Raw genomic sequence first — 10,245 nt, forward strand, 5'->3', positions numbered from 1 at the left:
ACAAGTAATTACTCCTGAACACATTTGACATTCATTACATTGCCCAGATGAAAGAATCACAGTGTACCAGGGAGTTGATTTTGGTCTGTATACCTAGATGCGTACATACACACACAGTGTTCTATCTGACAGTGTAGGAGGTTACTCTCATGTCACTCACATGACCGTTTAGTGTGTGTGTCGTTTCAACCTGGACATTTGAAAATCTCTTCATCATTCATGTCGTTTGTGTTCTGTGTTCTTGGTGAACTGTTAAATCTATTGATTCCAATGGGGATTTTGGAATTACTAACCTACAATAGAAATGTTCCTCAGCTGTTGCGATTTTGTGTGTGTGTGTGTGTGTGTGTGTGTGTGTGTGTGTGTGTGTGTGTGTGTGTGTGTGTGTGTGTGTGTGTGTGTATATATATATATATATATATATATATGTGTGTGTGTGTGCGTGTGTGTGTGTGTGTGTGTGTGTGCTTGTGTGGTGAGAGTGAGACGGTGTGTATTCAACAGACTGCTCTGCGTGTGACTAGTGTTTTGAATCATAGATACAGTGTGTTTGTGAGGCGTAGTGGGGGGGTCTTCCCTTCACCATAGTAACCATATGGTGTACCCCACCATAGTCATCCTGTGGTGCTGATTGGATGACGCATGACCCACAGTATTCACCGACGCTTGTTTATTCCATCCTGCATGTTGTGTGGTGTCGTCAGTCATGGTTTTTCTGAAGATAGGCGGGTGGAGTTTAAAATCGAAACCCATTCCCACCCGCGATGCTCATCCAGGTCTGCTCAACTCCATTACCCCTTCCCCTGTCCCTGTGTGGGGTGATGGGCCTATAGCTCTGATCTGTCCCTACCCCTGTGTATTCAGACAGACAACCCCGGATATGTGAGTTTCTTCTGGGTGAGGATGAGCCCTCACCGTGCCTATTTGGAGCAGAGCACCAGATTTTTATGTGCTGCTGAAATTGGTTTCACATGAGTGGAGGGGCAGACTGCATCAGCAGATTCTCTGATCATATTAAACAGAGAAGAAGGGGGAAAGGGCCAGCGGTTGTACTGATCTTTAATTTAATAAACAGGACCAAGGAGGGAGACAGAAAAATCATCAGTGCCCTCTTTCTCTGGTCTCTGCTCCTTGGCCATGGCTGGGTTTAACCATTCTAGTGCAGTGTAGAACAGAGTATGTTCCTCTGTAACATACTGATCAGCAGCATCAGTGGAACATCTGCTGGTCTTCCCCTGATGGGGCACCGCAGCGCCACACATCTGGTCCTGTTACTCTAACACTAGGGGTACAAGGTGGAACAGGTAACGTTCCTGTGTAGCAACACTCGTCCATAAGCATCACTGTTCATCTTGTCAGAAGACTGTACAATATGCATACTACAACTACTAGAAATTAAGAACAATAATGTGAAAACGACTGAATATTATGTAAAATGTTGATTATACTAAATGTGGTATTGTTTATGAAATAATTTTCACTCTCTGAAATGAAATCTTATTTAGAAGAGGGGGCACAGTCAGAGTGGGGATGTGAATTTTCTGCTCGTATAGTTTGGGTTTCACTCTAGCTCAGTCCCAGATTTTCATTTTCCACCCAGCCCCTATCAGACACCTCCTTACATTAGGATCTGCTCCTGCAGAACTTGTAGGGGGCCTGGAGCTGATGCCCACAGCCCCCCCAATCTGCAGATGAAAGTTTATTAGGATTTGCAAAAATGCATCCCATATGTGACTGGCTTGGCAGTCTGGTCTTGATCTTGGGATTCCTCCTTGAGTGATATGATCAGTTGGTTGAATTATCCCACTTCATCAAATTCAGAGCACACCCGGCATGCGCTGCACAGAGAAGAGGAGCGAAGGAGGGGAGCACTGTGCGTGCGGCACATTAAAGCCCCTCCATCCTCCACGGCCCTGACAGAGGCCCAGATAACACTGCCTGCTGTGAGGTATTATCGGTCCAGCCGGGCCCAGATGCTCAGCAGTCAATATCAGAGTGGTCCACTTGTCCATGACCTGGATAGTGCACATGTATAGGATAAACCTCAAGAGGATGGATTTGGCTCCCTCTAGCCATACTGTGTCATTGTGTTTGAACACACACAGGCCCACAGAGGATACGTCCCTCACCTTAATGCAGCCTACTGTCCTCAGATCTTGCATGTGAATAAGTGACACAGGAATCATGTGGAATGTGGGGAGATAGAATATCGACTGCCATGAGTCATACTCAGAGTATTTAACAGTCACCCACTGGTATGTAAACAACTAATGCCTCACATGCTTGGCAGCCTCGTACGTGTGGTATTTGTCCCTACCTATACTTTAGTTCTCAAATGCAGCCATTCTGGTTGTATGGGCCAGGAGGCTGTTAGGGAGATCCTTAGGGTGCTTTACAGTCTACAGCCGCAAGTATTCAGATAGGGCTCTTCATATGATAATGGTAGATGAACATAAAACCTCTGGAAGCATGAAACTGCAGTTGCCAAAGTTGCATACTGATACTGTAGTGTTTGTTGTTTCACACCTCAAACGGGAATGATGCATGGGGAACAGCACACAAAGTGAGAAGGTATTTTTGAATTGATGTGGATAACATGTGAACCAGTGGAGGCTGTTGTGGGGAGGACGGCTCATAGTAATGGCTGGAATGGGGTCAATTGAATGGTATCAACCACATGGAAACCACGTTTGATACCAACCCATTGACTCCTTTCCAGCCATTATTATGAGCCGTCCTCCACTCAACAGCCTCCACTGGTGTGAACCTCTCCTTAGAGAATGAGAGAGAACCAAGCAGTGAATACCTTATCAACACCTCACAGTCATCGTAACAAACAACAACCACATCTTACTGATAATGTTGTGCAAATAGGTTGCAGGCATCAATGTATTCTGAATAAATTACTCAAATTTCCAGCAATTTGTTTCTCTTCTCCCGTGTAAAAAGCCAGATGGTGAATTGTTATGTCCTGTTTTTGGCATCGCTACATTGCTTTACTATGTGTTACCATTGTTTAAAAGTTTGGTAACGATTTGCATGACCTGTTTACTATAATCATCAAGCACACACATCTATCTATAAGCACATCATAAACACAACATTATAGCTGTATAGAGTACTATTATATGGCTGTTCAGTCTTGTCCAAACCTTCTATTTAAGTCACAGAGAGCCAGTCCTAGTGCATTCTGGGAAGGACTGTTATAAACACTGTAGGGCATTGGGAGGACAGTGCTTGCCAAAAAAACAGAGAAGCACTGCTCTGAATTTTCTGAAGCTGCTATTCACTTCCAAGGACATCTAATGGGACCCCAAATGCCTTCAATTTGAAAATAGTACACATGGCTCTTTGAGCCCTCCCACCTTGATATGGATATCTTCAGCACTGTTGTCTCCAAACCAAGCTACCTCTGTCCCTTCACTAACCCTGCTCTTATTACCACTGTTTCAGTATCGCAGCCTAAATGAAAATCAATTATATATGGAAACTGCTACCGGATGCTTGTTAAGCTCAACACTATCCACACCAAACAATATATCTACATTAATTAAATCATTGAAATTGCATGGATACATGATTATGCTAATGTTGTGGATTAGTTCATCTTTGCACATTGGACTCCCATGAGCGTTATTGTGTTATTAGTGATGTGTATCAATTCAGCAGGTCTAGTTAGGTCCACTTAAACGTCTTAAGTGACATTACAGCAATGTTTTGATAAAGAGGATCACAACCCTCTGATTCCTTAAATTGTTTACAATCTTGTTGGAAAAGATCAACCCAATTCCTACCTAAAGGTATGAAAACAAATGCAGAATACTAAATTGAACGTAAGTTTGTTAAAATTACCTGGGAAATCAGGTGAATATGACTTAAACAGGAGTACATTTACATTTACGCTGCTGCTACTCTGTTTATAATATCCTGATGCCTTGTCACGTTACCCCTATACATCTCCATCACTGTAGTATCTCTGCACATTGTAAATACGGTATTGGAACTGACCCGGTATATAGCTTCTTACTTTCTTGTGTTCTTCTTATTTCTTATTTTTATTTCTGGTGTATTTTTATTCTACCTTGTCATTTGGAGTATTACACTGATTACTGCATTGTTGGGTTTAGAGCTAGCAAGAAAGGCATTTCACTGTACTTGTGCACGTGTAAAAAATGATGCATCATTATTTGTATTTTTGTTGAAAGCTAGCCCATCTAATGCTCTTCATGTTTATTTTGCGTTTTACATTGAAAAAAAATCATAGCAAGAAAGAAATTTAGCAGTTTTATAGCCCAATCAAAACTATTTTTATTGAATTTTGTGTGTGTGTCCCTTTGGATCATAAAAGGGTGTGTGTGTGTGTGTGTGTGTGTGTCCCTTTGTATCATAAAAGGGTGTGTGTGTGTGTGTGTGTGTGTGTGTGTGTTTGTGTGTTTGTGAGTGTGTATGACAACAGGCTGCAGAAGCTGAACTTTACTGCTCTCAAGTTGTGTTTTCTCTTACAGTCAGTCACAGTGTGTGTGTGTGTGTGTGTGTGTGTGTGTGTGTGTGTGTGTGTGTGTGTGTGTGTGTGTGTGTGTGTGTGTGTGTGTGTGTGTTTGTGTGTTTGTGAGTGTGTATGACAACAGGCTGCAGAAGCTGAACTTTACTGCTCTCAGGTTGTGTTTTCTCTTACCGTCAGTCACAGTGTGTAGGAGCACGTGAGGAGGAGTGAAGGATGGAGCGGGAGAATAGAGGAGAGTTGTCTTTCTCTTCCTCTCCCCCTCTACTGCATATGACTACCATATGGAAGCACTTGTAAGGAAAATTAGGTACAAATCAGTTACCTGACAGCACTATTTCTAGCCAGACAGAGCTGGTCAAGCTGTGTATCTGCTGGACTGGGCAGTTCTTCTGCTATGGTCATCTCCCAGGTATCCTGCAGGTTTTAATGTACCTGACTCCACATCTGTGATAGTAATACCATAGTCGTCTTTGTCACCTATCTGCTGTTTTCAGTCACACCATGACTATTAGAGATTCATTTGAAGCGTCAGACACTGAGGCATGTGGAGGTTCAGATCTCCTGGAGACTGATACACCTGTTTGTCTGGATCTTAGAGATACACAACTCACCAGACTATATAATTATAGCCATTTCTTCTGTCCTAAACAAAGCTACATGAATGTTTACTGTGAATCATGTTTTAGTCATTGTTCATGGGAGAGTAAGACTCATTCTGCATGAATGTGTGCATGAGAGACAGTGCACATGTGTACGTGTACGTCGGCCCTGTCTGTCTTTGTCTCTGTACTTCTCTTTGCTCTGAATTATGGGTAGACGATCAGGGTGTGAGGACAGAGGTCTCGCCCCCACACTCCCTGGCTCCAGCACGAATAGTCTTCTATAGCATTTGGGGTTTTGTGAGAAGCGTTCGGTCTCAATGTTTCCCTTATGGATTGAACTGTGAAAGTTAGGGTAGAACATCGGTATGAAGTTCAGAGTTATAGATTTGGCTCAGTACTCATCTCACACTCCATGCTGCACAGCTTTTTTATTTGTCTCCCAAGGCCGTAACAAAAGGCATATTTTATCTTCCTTTATTTAGAAATGTTTGGAGGATAAAACCCTCTGAGAATTAATCTCATTTTTTTACGGGAGTTCTGGTATGACAACATATTGTATTGTGAAATCCATTGCAGTTCCCATATCATTATTTTTCTAAAAACTGTATATTGCATATAGCTTGAATACAGGCAGACATTGACTCAGTACGTGTCTGAGGCAGCAAAGTGTTGGTGGTGAAATGGGCCTCAAATGGGAGTCCAGCGTAGGAAAACAGAATAGACTCTCCCTTCACCAGGGTGAAGCCACATTCCCTGGTCAGAAGTCTCTGGGATGAAAGTGGTGTGTGATCTTCCAGGTCATCCTGCGACCCTGCCAATGTTTTCATAAGAGGAGGCTGGGTCCTGGGCGTTTTATCTGCCAGGCCTGGATGGAGCTGGACAGGGGGTGGGGAGGGTCCGGACCCTAACCCTCCTTTGTTTGGTTTGCGGGACGGGCAGGACTCTCACAGCAAGGTGCTCGCTGTCATCGCTTTGACCCCTGGCCTCAGCCACTGGCAATCCCCAGGACTCCAGAGAAGAGGGCCGCAGGGGCTCCTGGGACAATCACACAGAGGTCAGAGGGCAGGGATGCTGGCCATGTGCACATGTGTCAGGAAGTGGACCACATTCTCTCTTCTTCATTCATCAGTATTTCTGGTCTCTAGATTTGTTCTCAGTTATTTACCCTTTAGAGTTTTGTCTGAGGTTTAAATTAATTCTGAGCCAATGTGCAATGGATATCTCTACTGAATGACAGGGTAAATGCCTGATCCAAGTGTGGTGAAGAATTGCCAAAAGCCAGCTTCATGTAGATCTGTAGCCTGCTCTCAACCTCCCAAATCAACCGTCTCTGTCTCATTTCATAGTGTCTGATTACTATGAGGCTTATGTGTGTTAGCTAGAGTAGATAAACTATATTCATGTAGTGCTGAGTGTTCCCCAGACAGGACAGGCGTTTGTCTTAAATAGAGCTATAATTATCAGTGAAGGGTATGCAGTGGACTTGTCAACAGCAAATAGTGTGCTTGGATCACGTCTGTGCCGAGAGTGTGTTCCATGTAACTAATACATTGCCAATCCTGCTGGCCCTCGTTTTGTACAAGGAAGGGGAGAGGTTAAACACATTGCTACACAAACCAGGTTTCCATCCAACATTTCTAGGTGAGTAAAGTACATATATGTCAGATATAAAATGTCACGACAGGCCTGATGGAAACAGCAAATCTGTTGGTAAACATTCCAAATGACAACCAAAGGAAATATGCTAAACAATGAGATCTTTTTGTGTCTGTAAAATGTATTATGCAAGAAATGGTGGTGGAAACTTGGTGTCATTTGGAACGTTTATGTTGTGTGGTCCCCCCACTACGACTTGGGAAAGCATGCAGTTTATTAGGCTACAGATGAAATAAATGATGATGAACTTCACAGGGTGGTGAAAGTGCATGGTATTTCCAATAAATATTGAGGGTCTTATTCTGGTTACATGATGATTGATGCTTGGCTGCCGTTTGACAAATAAAAATTATCTCGCTATTTTGTCCATAATAATTTCATCATGTGGGGACAGACGCTGGGAGACGAGAAGCAAGTACAGGGAGTGAATGTTTAATAAACAACAGACATGAAACAAAACATGGACAGCGTCTGGACAAGGGAAACTTAACGACAACAATGTGAACACAGGGATCAAGCTAAGGAATAGACAGATAAAGAGGAGGCAATCAATAAAGTGATGGAGTCCAGGTGAGTCCAATGAAGCACTGATGCGCGTAATGATGGTGACAGGTGTGCGTAATGACGGGCAGCCTGGCCCCTCGAGCGCCAGAGAGGGGGAGCGGGAGCAAGGCGTGACACATCATATACGTAGCCTACACGCACTGTATCGACGAGCTATATAACACAACATGTTTTGTGACAAAATCATCAGTAAAGTTGAAAATGTGATAGAAACCCATTTAACTTGTATTCTTTATTTGGTACATGTCAACACACACAGCCTTTTATCCGCAACAAGTCAATTTGAGTGAAACACATCTCTGGTGGGAAAATGTGCATATTGTTTTTATGCAGATTTTAGAAAATTCACATGAAAATCTGTCCCCAATTGGATGGAAACCTAGCTACAGACGTTAAGCCTATCACTCAACAGCTGACAGACAGTGTCCAAGGCTGAGATAGGAACTCTCTATTATGTTTTACACTATTCACTCATACTCTCTCAAGCCTGTACACTCATTGTCACACGCATTTGCTCGCACACTCAGTGTACACACATTCACACCACACACACACACAGATTCCTTCCCTCCTTCCCAAGCTTTCGAGCGGATCTCAGAGCTCCAGGTCAGCCACCTGCCTCTAGGCTGGCACATAGTCCAGTCTCCAGACTACCTTTTCCTTCCTATAACTACCACCTCCAAATCAAGTGGAAATATCATGATTGGACAGAGGTCAGTGTCACCCCTGCCCCTCCATCCCCTCCCATGCCCCCTCCAGGCACGCCATTGTAATTCAATTAAATATGTTCTTAAAGAGGATGGAGCAGGAAGAGGCTGGCTGGTCAGACACAGGTCAACACAGGCCTTCCAGCATATACTGCAGACAAAAGCTCTCAGTGCTATGGGACACAGAGCCATACTGACATATGGATTTACTGATGCCCTCAGCAGTTAGGAGGTCCTTATTCACTCTCAATATCATGAAATGTGTGGAGTACCTCTATGACTATGCAGCCTACAAAACTTAACGTAGTACTTTGCACAACATGTAAAAGGAAGAATTCAGAGTCCTCACAAGCTCCCAAAACAACCCTTGTAAAATACTGTATATCTTGTACTTTGCATAAATATTTTGTTTCAGTGGAAAGTAATAGTGTGTTATTTATCTCATAAAAGGTGTCATGTGTGTGAAGTGTCTGTGATTTCCGTCAGATGTTTGAATTACCCCTTTAAAGTGTCTCGCTCTCGTGTTCTGTGTAATAAGGCCTCTCTCACGGTTAATGGCAACACAGAGAGCAATCACATGTTATATAATAACCCTGTGTTGTAGACTGTACAGTCACAGAGGAAAAACATCACAAATTAAAAGTCTGTCTTTAATTTGTCAAATCTGGAGAGAGAAATCCATCTTTGTAGAATGTAAGCTTGAGGTCCATCTCTGTCCCGGCTTGGATACCCACTGTAGACTTACTGTATACAGATTGACTTACAGTCTATAAAGAGAAGATGAGAATGCTTATGGTAGAATATCTGCTAAATGTTTGCAGTGTTTTCCCCAGCCATGGGAACCCAGTGTCATCCTTCCACCGATGCTTATTTCATCTGAACACAACTGTGACTGTGTTTCATGTTATCAGGGCTTTAGTCAAGTGGAGGGAAGATGTGTACTGCTGGTTTCCATGTTGTGGTAAAACAGCCTTACAAAGAGGGGACACAATTATATGAAGCCATGAGCCAAATGAAAAACACATCTACTTGAAAAATACTGTGAAATGGAAGAAAATATGCCTCCAATATTTGTATTCTCTATTTGTCAGTGTATTAACTCAGTCTCATTGTCAATATGGATTTGATATTCTTCAGGAAAATCATCCATGTCCTATTTCTATGGTGATACATTGTGTGCCGCTTAGGTTGTCCTGGTTGTGTTAGTCATTTCCATATTGGATAATGACCACGAGCAGAAGAACTCTATCATTTATTTGGAAAAAGAGAAGCAGCTGTAAAGACTCTCTATGGCGATCTCATTTTACATAGGTTTCCACATAAAACACTCTTGTGTGATGCCACAGAGGGGGTTCACTGTTTATCAAAGGGTTTGAGATGGGGATTCTGACCTAGACAGGAGCTTTTTTCTACAATACAGAGCACCACTGCTTACTTGGGTTTAACAAGCATGACACCACATCACATACTTTACAGTAAAACTGCATGAATGTACAGAGTGCTTAATTTCAGTGGACAGGCAGTAGAGAAATCAAGAATCAATTTATCTGAGACTGTCTTCCATCGACAGAGCACACTCAGTGAAAGTGGCACAGAGACAAACTGCAGTCAAGGCAGCGTCTGTCTGCAACACAAAAATATGCATATTTCATAGATATCATTCACTTCTTAATGAAGTGTTTGTGTTTTCTCAGTGAAACCCCACTATGATGTACATTTTGATGGCTGGCTGGACTGTAGCCAAAGGCCATTGTCACGCTCTGACCTTTAATATCTCTGTTTTCTTTATATTTTGGTTAGGTCAGGGTGTGACGAGGGTGGGTATGCTAGTTTTGTATTGTCTAGGGTTTTTGCATGTCTAGGGGTTTAGTAGGTCTAGGTATTTGTAGATCTATGGTGGCCTGATATGGTTCCCAATCAGAGGCAGCTGTTCATTGTTGTCTCTGATTGGGGATCATATCGAGGTAGCCATTTTCCCTTTTGTGTTTGTGGGTTCTTGTTCTATGTTTAGTTGCCTGTCTGCACTACTCATATTAGCCTCACGGTTCGTTTTGTTATTTTGTTCGTTTGTTGTGTTCATTCTTATAATAAAGAAGAATGTACGCATACCATGCTGCACCTTGGTCTCATTCATATGACGAACGTGACAGCCATTCAAGTCTCCGTTGATGGAAGAAATCCATAGACACATATAGACATTGCCACTGCATTC

This window comes from Oncorhynchus mykiss, chromosome 6 (assembly GCF_057628025.1).
Source record: "Oncorhynchus mykiss isolate SJ-2025 chromosome 6, ASM5762802v1, whole genome shotgun sequence".
NCBI lineage: Eukaryota > Metazoa > Chordata > Actinopteri > Salmoniformes > Salmonidae > Oncorhynchus > Oncorhynchus mykiss.